The sequence below is a fragment of the Balearica regulorum genome, chromosome 2 (assembly GCF_011004875.1).
Source record: "Balearica regulorum gibbericeps isolate bBalReg1 chromosome 2, bBalReg1.pri, whole genome shotgun sequence".
In the NCBI taxonomy this organism is placed as follows: domain Eukaryota; kingdom Metazoa; phylum Chordata; class Aves; order Gruiformes; family Gruidae; genus Balearica; species Balearica regulorum.
In genome coordinates, this window is record NC_046185.1 from 126,129,778 (window position 1) to 126,146,210 (window position 16,433).

The 16,433-nt window shown below is 46.6% G+C and overlaps 1 protein-coding gene across 15 annotated transcripts in view; it reads left to right on the forward strand.

The window, feature by feature from the left end:
- The first annotated feature begins 2,667 nt into the window (after positions 1–2,667).
- Positions 2,668–16,433, forward strand: part of THRB (thyroid hormone receptor beta) — a 174,884-nt gene continuing 161,118 nt past the window's right edge. For 5 of the 15 annotated variants that reach the window (XM_075745814.1, XM_075745816.1, XM_075745819.1 and 2 more), the window contains exon 1: positions 15,706–15,933. The gene's annotated coding sequence lies outside the window, so the exon portion shown is untranslated. Of the gene's footprint in view, positions 2,745–6,691; positions 6,818–15,705; positions 15,934–16,039; positions 16,167–16,433 lie in introns of those variants that run through there. The other 10 variants (XM_075745821.1, XM_075745820.1, XM_075745825.1 and 7 more) reach the window with 7 other exon arrangements.

Here is a 16,433-nt window from a genome sequence, read left to right on the forward strand (position 1 = left end):
GCAAAGACTGTGGGAGAAGATATGTCGCTTTTTGTAAGCGAATACAGAAATGTGCTTCTGGTCATTTTTATTTCTATATTTTCCAAAAAATCATCATTATAGAAAAAAGTGACAGTCTGTAAGGAAGCACAAATAGCAAAACTTCAGACCCTCCTTCGGACATTGTTTTTGATTACACTGGGCCTTGTCTACTCTAACATAGTTCCCAGTTCTTCCCAGTTCCAGCCAGTTGGGTCTTCCTGTATAGTCCTTTAGCACAGAAAAAATAAAACTGCATGAATAGTAAATTCATGTCTAGACTAGATACATTGTTTTGCTGCTGGATGGAACTATGGAGACTCCACAGAAAACAAAACCCTTAAAATGCATCTCGAGAAAGACTTTGAAGACACTCTTATATTCTGATGGTTACCATCCTTCCTTGTGCTCCTGGCTACATCAGCACTATCAAGCATTCAACTGGCTTCTCTTGCCCTACGACATTAAGCTGAAGTTTAGGCCCTGACTTGCCTTCACCTTGCTTGTCATTGATGTTTTTATTTTATTGTCATCACTCCCCTCATCTTTTGTAATGTAACAGTGCAGCCTCATCAGATCTTTTGCTGACTTACAGTCCTATTCTACAGACCTTCTCCTTCTGTATAGAGCAATGGGTCTTAAGGGACAAAGGTGGTTCAATCACACCCTATATAATTGTGCTAGCTGAAAAACCGTAAGTTTGTATAAAAATGAATGAATGTAGTCCAGTTCATTACTCCTAGCTATTTTAAAGCATGTGCTTTTTTTCTCTAGAGCAAGAACGATCCTCCCTAGTGTTTCTAGAATACATTGAAACTCTTCTAGACAAGTGAGTTCCTAATCCAATAGATCCACAAGCATGATTTGGGGAGACCTTCTGCAATGTGCCTCCAGGAGTCAGGACCAAAGTATTAGGTAATCTTAATAGAGAAGCTTGTCCACCCACCTGCACTATTGCCTGCTCAGGCCAATTCATGTTTGTTGAGTTTTGCTGTCATTTGTTAAGCTACTTAACCAAATGAATCTAAATTTAAAATACATAGTATGTTTTAGCTGGATTATGAAGAGTTATACTTTTTTGTGTAATGTTAGTGAAGACTTCAAGGTATTAACTCTGTGTATAGGAGAAGTTAGACTTCCGATCTATTTCAATGCACTGTACTGAGATAATTACTGTATTAGCTGAAGACTCAGTTGGCTTTGCAGGATTATAGTTCAGTGGCAACATTTTTACCTGTAAACTGAGACACAGCACATGGTATCACATTTTCAGAGCAGAATCACGTTATAGAGGAACAGTGTTCAAGAAGTTTAAATGCTAACTGGTATGGAGCTTTAATCCTCTTACTGCCTTTGAACTGCACTTCTGTCTCAGCAGTGATATTATGAGGCTGTCTAGTCAAATTAATTGCATCCCCTAGTAGGAGTCATGTAGGTGCTTATCTTATTTATACATTTCTAATGCAGGCAGCACTGTGTAGCTAAACTTTGCATTGTCCTTGTCTCTTTTTCTTTCCTTTTATTCCTTATTACATATAAAGAATACTGGTAATGAAGCTGAAAACAGAAATAAGTAAGGCAATCAAAACACGTAAGCCAAATGGGTTTATATTTTGGCTGCTCCATCTATCAGCCTCCACACCTGACTGCTGAACAGCGGTGTGAAGGGGAAAAAACAACCCAACAAACAAACTTCTTTGCAATCTGGACGAAACATGGTGTTCAGCGTCCACTAGCTGTTTGCAAAACTACCTCCAACGAGTCCGAGCCGGAGCGCTGCCAGCTAATCTTACGCAACCGTGCTGCCCTGCTCAGATGATTCTGCAGAGCAGAGCTCAGCTGAGCAGTAATAGCCTTGAGTGCTGGTTTGGCATTTCGTTAATAACCACAGAACTTCCTGCATCACTCGAGCTCTCATTTAACACAATTAATTTGCTAGCAGTTTTGGCGGTGAAGAAAGCGTTCCGGCAGGGAGCTGGCGCGGTGCTGCGGTGTGGGATGGCGGGGGCCTCTCTCCGCAGAGGGACGGGGACGCTGCGGGTACCGTCCCCGGCCAGGCCGGCAGAACCGCCCAGGAGAGGCGTGAGGCGGCTGGAGCCGGGAGAGCGCGAAGGTCCCGGCCTCTCCGCTAGCCCCGGCGCCTGCGGGGGGATCGCTTCCTCTGCCTCTGCGTTTAGCGCTTCGCACGGATTGCAGAGCGCAGACGGAGCGTGCTTCCCCTGCGCCTCCCGGCGCTGCTTCACCCGACGGGGGTGCCCTCCTCGGCTGGCGTGTTCCCTCCGCCCCGGACTGGCCCCCTCCCGGGGAGAGCAGCTGCGCGGCAGAGGGAGCTCCGCGCCGAGGGGCGAGCGGCGGCGCGGAGCGGGCATCCCCTCAGGCCGGGCCGGGCCGGCGCCGGGAGCCGTGTGGCGCCGCGCCGCGCCAGGCCGCGCTGCCATGACAGCGCGCAGCGCCAGAGCGGTCACCGGCCGCCGCGCCACACGGCTCCGCTCAGCCCCGGCGCTGCCCGCGCCCGCCCCGCTCCCGGCCGCCTCCCTCCCTCGTTCCTTCCCCAGCGGAGAGGCGGCCGCCCCGCCGGCCCGTCCCTCCGTCCCCGCGTCCCGCCGCCGCCGCCCCCCCCCCCGCCCGCCCGCCCCGCGGGGTCAGCCGGGGACAGCGCCCGCCTCCCGCCGCAGGAAGCGCCGCAGCCGCCTCGGCGCCTCCCGCTCGGCGCTCGCCTGTGGCAGGTGAGACTCCCCGCGTCCCTCCCCGCTCCCCCGGCTGCCGCCCGGCACGCTGTCCCCGCCGGCCCCCGGCCGGGGCGACGGGGCCGGGGGGAGCCCCCCGGGCCGGAGGGGACAGAGCGGCGGCCGGGTGGGGCGGGAAGCCCGAGCGGGGGTTCCGCAGACGGGCCGGGCGGGGGGCCGGGGCCGCTGTCCTGTGCCGGCGCTCGGCCGGGGCGGCTGCGCACCGCCGGGAGACGCAAGCGACCGGGCGGGAGCGGCTCCGCTGGCCGTCCCCGCAGCGCGGGGTCCGGCGTGCCGCCGGGGCGGGGAGGCCCGGTGTGCTGCCGCCCGGGGAATGCTGCTCCCCCCCTTCCCAGCCGTGCCGGAGCTTCCCTCCTGGCCCCGGGGCTCCCTGCGCTGACCACGGGTGCGAGGACTGGGCTGGAGCTGCAAGGGCAGCCTCAACTATTCATTGTCCCCCGCCCCTTCGGTTTACCCGATGTATTTACTCATTACACGGGAAGAAAACAGGCTTCAGGAAGGGCTACGTCGTGTTTGTTATTTCTGCAGAGTTCATCCCTTTCCCCCACCCCTGGGAGCTGCAGAGACTTTGCAGGAGGGGCCGTGCTGCTTCCCAGAGGCTTAACGCTGCTTGCCCTGTGCGGTGCGTGTGGGAGCGCGGAGCTCAGCTGGGATGGTCGCATGAGAGATGGCTGAGAAACGCTGGGGAGTTCAGGTCACAGATGGCAACATCTGCGTAGGGTTATCATGCCAGACCATACTCTGACCAGCTGACAAATTGGGACAAAAGTTGTAAGAACCTCTCTGTGAATGTAGTAATGCTGTTTGTTCATTGTACTTGTGGCTATAAAGGATAACTAACCAATATTTTTTAAAATAGTGCTACTGGCCTCCCAGTCAAATGAACTTGATACCCCATGGAAAGGACAGACAGTTGCATAGTGTGTTCTGTGGGATGCTTCTCTGGGAGAGATGTAAACAAACTGTCACAGAGTATACACTATGTGCAAAATGCAAGACAGAGGAATATGGAGTGACTTACCCTAAGTCCTGCAGCAACAGGTGGCAGAGCTGAGAAGAGGCTGCATGTCCTGGCTGTCTTGCATCTCTGTCATGGCACAATCTTCCTCTATTAGGGGCAGAGCTTCCTTTCACCAAAACACTGGCAAAACACCATCAGCTGCGAGGAAGGCAGAATCAGCTCTTGCTTACTAAGGCTCTGATAAAATACTGAGATTCATTTACTAGACTAGGAAAACACCTCTGGGGGGAAAAAAAAAAGTCCCTGTAACTTGTGCCCCAACCATACAACCAGAAAAACAGTGTTCTAGTGAGAAAATAGGGCTTTCCCAGGTCCAAATACTGCCATGTGTTGTGGTGAGGTGACCACTGTCGTCACAGAAGGGTGCTCTGCAAGGTTGTGCAGTGTGGGTCTGTTGTGCCCTGGAGAAATCAGGAGGCAGTGAAAAGCAGAAAGAGCCTCGATGAAAAAGCAGTATAGAATAGTTAAATCACAACTCTTGTATTAAAGAGTTTTTCCCCAGAAACTATACCTGAAAGAAAATACTGCAGGAGACTGAGGCACTAAACTAGTTGCAAAGGAAAACAGAAAGATACTCTGTATCTTTAAAATTAGAGTCTATCTATGCAAGAAAGATTTCCAGAAGGAGCGAGACTCAGTAAGAATTCAAAGCACAACAGCATGTTGGACTGCAAAAGTTTAAGGTCTTGGTCTGTTTCATCGAATCAATAAACATAAAATGAAAATATACAACTTCTAATATAAACTTACGCTGAGCAGTTGAGATAAAACTTGAGCAGGATAAATGAGAAGGCATTGTTAGTAAAAAAGGCTTGGGAAATGGTATCAGGATTTATTAAGGAAATGAAGAAAGACATATTGTCTCAGATTTAAAAAGGAAATCTCTTAAAAAAATGAGGCCTCGCAGAAAGAAAGAAAGGGAACCTGGTAATACAACAATGCTTTTTTTTTTTTTTCCCCCATGGATAAAAGCTGAAATGGAAAAAATTTGACAAAAAAGGCTGGGAAAAAGGTGAAATCCAAAGAAATGTCTTTGATAATGATGGAGACCTTTTATTAAAAAGAAGTTGAAGTGCTGCAGGTAACAAACATTTTCAGAAGGTAATATTGGAGTTGACCAGCTTAAGAGATTCAAACAAAAAAGATAAAAAAAGATAAAAGATTCAAACAAAAAAGATAAAAAATTATCTATATTACTCAGAAAGCAGCTGAGACAAAGGAGATGAATTACATTTATTCTCATCACACGAATTGTCACATTCTGGAGATCAACCTAAGTAAGGCACAAAAAGAGAGGTAGCTTGTAGAAAAGTTGTGGAAAAGGATTAGGAAAAGAGAGAGGGAAACGGAGCATAAGTAGGTAGCTGAACTGCTACAGACCTTCCTGGAGACTGTTGTCTGGGAGGGAGGGATGCAAAACTTCTGTCCTAGGGAACTGTGGGCTAGTTTTGCTATTTGGATGGCAGATAAAACTGGAACCCCAGGCCCTGAGATCTTACTGTTTTATTTTCTGGGCAAATGAAGATGCACTGGAGAAACCTGAGAAATTCCTGCATGTGCTAAGTGCTGCATTTCCAGGAAAGGGAAAAGGACTAAGCAGGAAAACAGCTGATACAGAATGGAGTATCATCTGCCCCAACTGGGGCATGTCAGAGGAAAAGGCTGAAAAAGTTAAGGAGGAAAAATAGAAAGTCCCCTTAGGGGGCCTACAAACCAAAGGTACTTATAGGAAATACAGATTTTATATACATCTGAAAGAAAAAGATTGTGAGGCTATTTCCAACCAGAAGGAGCAACTGTGATAGGGGTTGGGGTTCAGCAGCTCTTGTACAGCAGCACGTACGTGACTATGAGGTATGGTCTGCTACAGGATGTCCCTCAGACAAGGGAGCAGCAGCTGATAGCTATCTCATACCAAACTGGGCCTTTTAGGCCATGGCAAAATAGCATTTCGTTTAAAGAAAGGGGGGCAATTACTGGTTTCTTCATCCACCCAAAGGAAATGTAGCACTTTTAATGGGGTGTTTGTCACCATAACAGAAAAAAAATACATGAATAAAAAGGAAAATGGAAGGAAAGCTTTTGTAGGAAGACAAAAGTAGCGAATTGATGCAGTTACGAGAGTATAGACGGTTAAAGAAAAGGCGTGACATAAATAAAATGAGAGGAAAACCAAGATGTATGGAGTAAGCTTCCTGACCTTTCCAGGTCAACAAAGCAATTCAGCCACATTTGCAATCAGTCATAAATAATGGCAATCATTCTAACAAAAGATATCCTTACATTAGGATACATCCTGACATAGACCTTACACTTAGGTGTGACCTTTGCTTCCTGAATACATACCAGTCTTTTTTTTTCTGTTTTATGAAGTTCTTAATACTTCTGTTACAATTCTTCAATTTGCATTTCAAAAAATGTGCTATGGAAGTGAAAACATTAAGAATATAATTCCTAATCAGCTAATCTTCTCTACCTACTAGTTTAGCAAAATGTAAGGGAGAATACGTGAAACCTATGAACCTATGAAACCTGAGGAACCTATGAAACTCAAGCTGAAAGAGGGCTAGAGATAGGCAGCATCTTCCAAACATTTCCTGATTTTTATATTAATGGCCTAGTAAACAAATAATGGGAGAAAGAAAAGGATCCACACAAAGCTTTCAACATATTAGCTAAACCATTGCAGTTGTCTGCCATGTAGTGGCTAGAATTCAAATGAGATATTGGGGGCTGTAATACTGAGTCCATTATATAAATGGTATCATGAATTTGGTTATCTTTGTTTTGTGAATTAAAGTTTTAGCTGTAGTTAATATATGTTAAGAGATTTGGTCTAGCTGTTTTTGGAAAATGATAGAATACAAAAGCCACATGGTTACTTCAGTCAGATGTTTTCCCTCAGGTTTCTAGAGATGGGTGCGAGAGAAACCCTTGGCTTTCTTCTGTATGGCTAGGTCCTGGTGGTTTCCCTTGATCAAGCTCATGGTAAAGTAAAACTTCAGGAAGTTTACCTGTCCTCCTGGTGAAGGTAAGGAGACTTTTGTTAAGAGGTTTGACTTCTGAATGCCACGTGACTGTTTCAAGCATGAGTTTAGGGAATGTAATACTTCGTGTTGAGATGAACTGATGAGATCCACTTTGTAAACTAGCCAGCTGAAGATCAAATGGCAGAGAAAACTGAGTAACTAAAATAGATAGGAAGAAACTTAGAGGGTTCTGTGTCTCAACATTGTAATTAAAAGGGCATCAGAGTGGAAAACGTTAGAAATATTGTGACTCTAGCAAAAGAATGCTGTGTACCACCACCTTCTTAATTATGTTAGTATAATGGCAGGTTAAAAGAGGATAACAAAAAAGGTAAAAGAGAACTGTAAATAAGTAAATAAATAAATAACCAACTAACTAACCAAGTATAGTAAAGTGCGGACCATTGTGTTATGAAATTGCAGAGCAAGTGTACATCTGGAATAGGAAACTCAAAACCCTTGTACTATATGTATGCATATTTTGTTCTCCTTTAGTCTGGCCAGGGTATATGAATATTGGTTCATTTACAGTGTTATTTTTTAAATTATTTTTAATTACTGGTCTTCACAATAAGGATGCATGAATTATTTACTGTTTTGAGATACAATAGGAGATGTACTTAGGATCTGAGATCTGTCCAGTCCTCTGGGATTTTGTTGGATGATCTCATTAGATTCAGAGTCACTGCAGTAAGTCTAGAAATGTGCAGATGCTAAACATAATGCAGAATTTTAATTATTGTTTACAGTTAATTAAAATGCTATTTTTGTTTGTTTTGCCTCCCTCTGGCATCTTCAAGTCCTAATTAATTCTTAACTGTGGGTGGTGGGATTAGGATTGGCAGCAACACACACCTCACCAGCCCACCAGCACCTATGGCTGTACGTGCAGTAGTACTGCAGAAGCAAAGATCGCATTCTTGAGAAGTTAGATAAAGGTCGCTATTGTTCTTGCCGCCAAGATTATTTTTATCACATTGTCAACATATTTGTTAATGTACAAACATGCAGGTGAGATATAGAATACATGAAACTCATTAAAAGGTGAAGACTTTGTATACACGTGAAATTAGAGCACTGAAGATGAGATGTATAGGAAAATGCTGAAGGGGAGCAAGTGTTCGCTTGACAGATTAAGGAACTGGCTGGCGCTCTTCCTTATGGTGAACTGCCTGGTGACATTTATGACACTGATAAAGAAAATCTGTGAGCAAATACCATTAATTGATGTGGTTCAAGGAGTGGCCATTTGGCACATTTCTATGGAGGTGGTATTTCAGGTGCATAACCAGATGATGATTGCGGGTTTTGGTTTGGGGTTTTTTCTTATAATGTTGCAGTTGTTTCAGAGTACAGTGAGGTTTTCTGGCTTAGAAGTGCTGCTGTAATTGGTTTCTAGGGCTTTCTTGATTTGACCTAATTGGACATTTTGAAAGGTTGCCAAAGTACGGGGTAGGATTTTGCCAGTTTTCTGTCAATGATTAATAAAGCTCATTTGGAGGATCAATTAGAGTTCCAAAAAGAAGATTTTGAATTGGAATTGTTATAAAACCAATGAATGCTATTTTATTAATGGACATTTTCAACGTTGAATGATGAAACATGGCACTGTAATGAACAGTAAATACACATGATTATTATGTTGTTTCAGAAATTGTATGGTCAGGGTGGAGAAGCACTTTCATTGTGTTTTGTAATGACATTTTTGGCAAAATTCAAATTGTTTTTAAAAAATCATTAGACCATTAAAAAGAGGTTTTAACAGGTAAGATTTCCTCAAAGGTTTATTTCCTCTTCACAGTGCTAAAAGTATAAGTGCCAGCTTTCTAAAAGTTTTTAGAAAGAACAAGTAGCTGCTTTTGCTGTGTTTGAAGACCTAGTGAATTGAAAGAAATGAAGTGATATGTTTGGAGGGAGGAAAAGCAGGCAGTGTATGCCATCATCAGTTTCTAATCATCCCCAGCTCCTCCCCATGTTCTCCTTTTTATAAAGATAATTTAAAAACAACATGCAAGTTGTTCAGCCCGTCTCTGTGCATTTCTGATTTGTTTATTGCCCTGGTACATGAGTATAGATTTGGCTGATAGTTTTTTCTGCAGTCAGAGGGCTAACTAGGGTGGATAAGTTAACAAGCAGGAGGTTCCTGCAAGTTGAAATTAGCTTCTTACCTGTCTCATCCATTGCTTGTTTGTTCATGTTTTACTCATTCAGATGTATTCTAAAGAAACGAGATACCTAGCTATTATTGTAGCGCCAGTTTCTAATTTGTTCCAGGAGTTCATAGCCGTGGGTCTGAGCGCACCAGGTAGGATCTGTAGGTGTTTCCATAATACTTCTCATCTATTTGGGTCATAATTAGCTTTCTAGTTTTAGTATTATTGGGTTTTGGCTGACCAGGTAACTATAAAAAAGTATAGCACTGCTGACTGCTATGCTATGACTTGCTATACTTTTTAGTACTGAAGTAGTTTCCTCTGCAAAGATTTCTGCACACTGGGTAACACCACCACTGTGCTGCAACATGTTTGTATTGGGTAAGGTCACTTGAAAAGCCAGAGTTTTGACTACAGTAGGATACTACCTTGGCAGGTCCTACGGAGAGATTTTTCAAGCTGGCCTCCAAAGCATCTTCTGGGATTCCCAGCAGATCAGGTTTTCTAGGGGAAGGAACTGCTTTTTTCAGACATTATTAGCATAAATATCACAACATAAAGCCCATAATCAACACTTGGAAGACGCTTTCCTCTTGTATGTCAGGCAAATCGTGTTTAAACTGGCATTTACTGAAATACGACTGTTGGAACTGTGCCAGCGCTACATATTACACTGAGCAGGTATATATACACCACTACATGCAATACTTGGAGCAAAAAATGGCAATAGCCATTCTAAAATAATAGAATTATAGTGCTTTACCATAATAGCATTTCTGCTAGCACCACGGTAATATTTCTCTTCCATTCCTCTGAAGAGAACTTAGGAACCAAAATAATTCAATGAAAACTCTGTGCGCGTCTCTGAATTATTCCAGGAATCCAGCTATGACTGGATTTGGGATGAAGATGGTCAAGTGATCTCATTCACTTCAGGTTTTAGGCCTGCTAAAATAAAGCTTAGCAAAATACTGCTAAACCAAGAGATGGAGAATGAATGTAAAGATGATAGTGTGTGTGATTTTACATGTTTTCACTTACTGAAATAAGTAGATGTCGTCATCTTCTCCACAGAAGAGATACCAGGCCTCTACGTTATGTTCGAGCTTAGAAGAAAGGTGGAATCTCAATTCCTAGTTTTTGTTATTTTTAGAGGTGGAGGTTGTTTCCTAGCATCTCTGTGTTTCTTGCAGGGTTTTCCATAGTAATGCTCACTTATGAAGAACAAGTTCGTTTAGAATACAACGAACTGCACATTCCCTCAATTAATACACCCACCCACCTGGTAGTTGAGCTCCATATGGTCTTAGATTAGGAATGAGAGAACTTGCAAAGCTCTTGCTTCTGCCAGGCCTCCAAAATCAAGCCTCTCCCCAGTGGGTTTTAGCTTTCCCTCAGAGAAACCCAGTTATAATTATTCCAACTGCAGGAGCCTTTCCAAGCCCTAATCTTTTAACTAAAACCGCAGTGGTTTGGGACAAGGGATCTGGTTTCAGTAGGACTTCTAGCCGTCTCCTTACTCTACCTTCTTTCAGAGCTGCATTCACTCTTGCTTGGATTCTTCTCGACAGAGACGTCCCTTATCCACCACTGAAACGGAACTGTGTGTGAAGCTTTTGGTGCTATCACACCCACCTCAAACTAGAGACTTTTCTGCAGGTCAGTGAAATGCTATTTCTTCTTGCCTAATGGGCTGTCCTTATTAGTGTGCCCATCTCACCCTTTGTCCATCCCATTCAGTATGAAGGAAAGGCTACAGATCTGAGCTAATGAAGCCTGCCATTTGTCATCTACTTTTGCCATTAATATTAATTTATTACTCTGGAGTTGCTTCTGCTGTGTATTTTTGGGAAATCCAAGCAAGGTCCACTACCATTTTTATGAGATTTGAAGCCATGACTTTGATCATTAAAAAATTCATTACAGGTGGCAGCATAATATGACAAGAATGGCCTCGATCATCTCTTCAGAGCATAAGAACTATGAACTACTGTTTTTGTTTACTACAGTAGCCCATCTAGCCTGGTCACCTTTGACTGACTCTGATGAGTAGAGGATGCTTGCAGAAAGGCTGGAAGAAACAGGACAAGTGTAGGATTTCCTAACTTCTGGCAGTCAGAGGTTATGGGAATTTCCCGAGCCAGAGATTTCACTGGATTGCATCATCATGTTTACTAGCCATTGATAGACTTATTGACCATAAATTGTCTGAACTTTCTTGAACCTCCACATCATCCTTTGATGACAGTCCAGATAGCCTTTTATAGTAAAACAGCTTTTGCAATAAAAAGTAGAATACGCACAAATTCCTATTTAGTCTGGAAGCCTGCTTCAGTGTAGGAGGGCTAGGACTTTCTCCCCAATACTTTGTTGCTGCAATTTAGAAACACAAATCTTAAATATAGGTTTTGGTGATAACTTAGTCTTGCTGTTTTTCTTTCAGTTCAGATTTTTTTGCCCTTGTTCATTTGGTTTTGTGGACTGAGCACTAATGTCCTGTGCCATGTGCATCCCTGCATAACTTGAAAAAAATTCCCTGCTGTGTTTTTGCATGGAAGATCAAAAATGGATATGAACTGTGCATTGGAGGTTAGATTGTGCCTCTAGGTTTGTTTCTCTCTCTTGCTTTCCTTCTGGTTATTTATTTTTCTTTCCCATTTGTCTTGATTTTCATTCATTTCTCTTCTGCTCTCACACATCCGCTGTGGTTCCCCTCGAATTCTGATGGCAGGATGGAATTGGATCTCTGTGCAAAAACAAAGTATTAATACGTTAGGTTATTTTTAGGTTTCCCCAGAAATCTCCAAATGGATGTATATTACACTCTATGGTAAAATGGAAATCAAAGAAGAAAAGAATTAAAGTTAAGCAGTATATAATATTAGCGGTTTATTATCATTTTTTTTCAGGAAATGGGTTTTTGCCCCGGACAAAGACTAGAGGATGTTGGCCAAATACCTTCAGTTAACACTAAAATGTTTTGAAGTCTTTCATGGCATTTAGAGAAGATTGGCCTCAGCTATCATTAATAATAAATAGAAATTAATCTAAAGTCATTGTATTCGTGTACTGCCCAGTAGTTTTGCTGTGTGTATAAGCACTAGTTATCTGTGGTTAAAGAGGGACCCACACAGGATGCTTTCCTGCTGTGCTGACTCACTACTGGTAGGCTAAAAATTGAAAAGGGACATGGATGCTTCCTGATTTTCACATTCCTTGTAAGGTTTTTAAAACAAAATGGTTTCGATTCTCTTTGTCTGCCAAAAGGTGAGGTTCTCATTTAATTAGCAGACTCCAGAGTGATCTTAAAGTAGTGACACTTTGTGCTGCTTTACTATAACTGTTTTCATCTTCAATCGCCATTTTCCCATGTGCTGTAGTACATGCTATTTCAGAGGACTGAGGAATTAAGAGGCCTGAGAAATTACAAATAATAAGAAAACCTGCATGTTTTGTAAGACCTTGTTTCAGAAAGTCATTAAGGGCTCCTCTGTCTACCAGATAATGTGTGCTAGGTGGTCAAGTGATTCAGCTGCTTCTTTAGCTTGTGTTCCATTGCCTCTATCTGCCTGCTTGTGTATAAACAAATTAGTAACACCCCTCCTCAGAAAAGAACAGATGAGGTGCGTAATACTTCTTAGAAAAACACAAAGTCATTTGTATCTGAACTGGTTTGCCAAGCAACCATTCTAAAATCAAAGATCCATAGGGAAAAACAATCAAAATACCCAGTAACAAGGCAATCTGCCAGTTGATGGCAGATGCAAGATGTCCATTACCATTAGAAAGCCCAGCTGAACTGAAGTTCTCCCCTGCCTGCCCATCCCTGAGGTATGAAAGCCAGACAAAAAATACTTAGGAGGAAAAGAGAATTGAGAGCAATAAGGGATAAAAAGCTGAAATCCACCAAGTTATGTCATTGTGTTAAAATGCGAAAGAAAAAATACCGTGTCATTGACAAGAGCCTTATGCCCTGAAAGATGTACAGATTCTCTTCCAGCTCATCCCAGAGCTGGATTACAACCTATGCACTCCTGGTCCAGCTCTCGTTTGTTTGATGAGGTCATTTGATGAGGTTGCTTTTTAACTGAAAGAAGTTTCTGACTCCTGTATTTGTGAACAAAGTCACGGCCCATGGATAACTGATGCAGTGGGAGCTTATGCCTGTAGATGACCTGAACTTCTGTTCTCAGGGAGGAGGAAAATGTTGTCATTACTCTCCTGGCTGTACAAGCTATGTGCTCCTCCCCTCCACCCGTCCCTCCCACTCTGGTGCCCACTCCAGGACAGGCAGTACAGATTGTGCAGGGGTTCAGGGGCTCTTCTGCATGCTCTATAGTTGTATTGCACCCCCGTCTCACAGTCTCTGTGTAAGAACAGCATTTATGTGAATGCATAGTAGGCATGGCACCTCCCTGGTAGTAACAAGGCAAGCAGAGATTCCCTCAAACTCCTGAAGAGAAGAACAGGACCTCTCTTTCTGCCAGGTGAGAGCGGCGTTTCAGGCACTGGTGGGGCCATTGATACTGAAAGTCACAGGGGGCTTAAGGTTCTGGATTGCCTAAATCTGGGGCCCTCTGCTCCACTGGTGTCCACACCACGCACCGGACCTGTGCAGCTGTATTGCCCTAAGTCCAACCCCTTGACTTGTTACCAAAATGCTGTTGGGACTCCTTTCCCGATTCTGTCCTACTGCACGTGGGGGACATACAGTCCCTGCGCACCATCATCTTCTGGCCAAGCAGGGGGAAGGGAGACTGTGGTCGTGTGAGGACCCAGCAGCATCTGTCCTCATGTTAAAACGCAGAGTAGGTGGCTAGAGGAGTGCTTTGAGATACTCTGACATATCTCTTCCAAGTGATGCGGGGAGTCGGCATCAGAATATACTAGGAAGCCGTACTTCTCTAGGATCCGCAAATATTTGCCGTTGCCATCAGTGAATGGCGTTCCGGATCAGTTTCATTCGATGAGAATGATGACACATTTTAAGGCTCCCATTCTCACCATCACGTGGCTTTGTGTCCCTGCATTTTAGTCATTTCAGAGCAGTGCATCACCACCCCACTGGCTCACGCTGTGCTCTGTGTTTAGCAGCACATATTTATGACATGGGGAGCAAAGAATGAAGTTTAACTCATGTCCTTAACTAACCCGTAAGTGAGGGATTAACTGCCTACTGCATTCTTTTACTAAGTATTAATCACTTAACATTATTTTCATATTTTTGAAAAGTCTTTTGCTTCCTCAGTATGTCACTACACAACTTGGTTTGAAACTGTGGCCTTTGAGGGGCTGCTGATAGATTAGTCATGCCGTGGCTGTTGTCGGCCTGACAAGGGACCTGTTGTGTTACTTTCTGGGTGAAGGAAAAACTAGACGTTGATGGGGTACAGCTCAGTTATCAAGGTTTGCTCTTGCTTCACAAACCTGTCTTCCTGGCTGTGGTAGAGTTAAAAAAATAATTACAAGTTTTTCAAAGGATCACCCACATACACATGGTATGAGAGCTCTTTTCTTTGTTGGTTTCATTTTATTTGTACATGACTCACTCTTGGCAAAATGAGTGAGCCTCATGAGCCTGTAAAAATTCTGTTTGGATTAAATGATTTGCATTAAATGATTTATAACTGCAAGAAGGGTTTAATATTCCTGTAATTCCTTAAGGAAAAACAAACCGATCTTATTCTTTCAAGTAGCTATTGCTTTCACGCCTGTTGCTTCAGACGCCATCTTACTCGCTCAAGCTGATAGCTGTTAATGAGGCTCTGGGTACTTCTCCTTCCTCGCTTTCCCTGCCTCATGAATTAGAGATGGGTGGTAGGGATGCACTGTCATCTTTTTCTTAGCACATCCTTCCGAGCGTGACTGGAGACTGGGGAACGTACGGCCTCCTAAAACTGCCTGCCTTGCCAGGAGCAAGAACCAGCATTTGTGCTGGGCTGAGGTGCAGCGATCCTGTTTCTGAGACTTCATTTCCCCCAGTTTTGTAGGCCAGAGGCTCATCACCCTTCGTTTTCCTGTCGGAGCGGGTGTGCTGGTTACAGCCCATCTCATCCCTGCTGACTCCTGCATGGGTCCACTGTCTGTAGGGCGGGTTGCCTGCCCACCCCCCCTCACGCCCAGCCCCAGGGCCGGGCTGGTTCCCCAAGCCCAGAGACCTGGCGTCAGGAGGAGAGCCTCGCTGGGCATCCCTGCAAAGAAGGAGCCTCCGGCCGTCTGCGCCCACCGGGGCTGCCTGCACCCCCGGGACGGAGGCCTTGGGGCCGGTGCGCCTGTCACAGCCTCTCGAGGGAAGGTACGCGGTAAATAACCGGGACGGCCCGGCAGGATGCAGAAGGTGCAATCAAACAGCCCTTTGACTGCGTGTTTGCGCAAAGCCGCGGCTAGCCCGGGTGCCCGCTTCCAGAGGCTGAGGCACGGCAAAGTTGTTAACGGAGGCCGCCGCCGCCTTCAGCGTCTGACCACGGGGGAGTCCTCCTCCTCCTCCTCTACCCATACCCGTGCCCCTCTGTCAGGGCGATCCACGGCCGCATATTGCGGCGTCACCGCCGCGGGATTTTAATTTCCTTGGCAGAAAAGCGCGGCGGCTCCCACCGCCGCCCGCAGCCGCGTCCCCGCACCCCGCCGCCGCCCGGGCCCCCGGGGAGAAGGGGTGACTCGGCGGCGCCCCGGGGCCCGCCCTGCCCGGGCGCCGCCCGCCGTACCGCGGCGCAGTCGGGGGGATCCCGGCCGCCTGCGGGCGCCAGCCCCAGCGGCGCTACAAGTGGCCGCCGGGGGCGGCTTCGGCTCCGGCTTCGGCTCAGCCGCGGTTTCCCTCCGCCCCACGCCCGCCTCCCGGCGACCCTCTCCGCGGCGCGGAGGGGCCGCGGGGTGCGTTGCGTAACGCTGCGCTCCGCTCCGCCGCGCGTCGCTCGGGGCGGCGAGGAGGCGCGGAGGCGAGGCGAGGCGGGTCGCCGCAGCCGGAGGTGAGCGGCGGCGGCGGCGGCGGCGGCGGGGCGGGCGGGGCCGGGGGGGCGCAGCGCGGCGAGGCGTGTGCGTGGCCCCGCGGGAGGCGGTGGCGGCGCAGGCGGGGGGGAATCCAGGTCACGTCCGCAGCCAGACGGCGGCTGGCGGGAGGGACGCGGCGAGAGGCACCGCGCCGCGCCCGGGCGGGCGGGCGGTGAGGGGCGCGGGGCAGGCGAGCCGCTCCGCTCCGCCGGTAAGTCACCCGGCCGCGGGCTCCCGCTCGGCGGCGCGGCGGGGGGGGGGGGGGTTGCAGCGCGCCCCGGCCGCAGGCGTGGGCGGGCGCTCCGGCGGCGGGCAGGGGGTGCCATCCGCGCAGGTTGGCGTCCCGGGGCGCCCCTGGGGCACGCCGCCCTGGCCCCCGTCGGGGCCGTTCCCCCATCCCGGCGGGGGGGGACTGCGGAGGAGGCACTCCGCGCTCCCCGGCCGCTCACTATATTTAGCCGTCACCGGCGGGGAGACC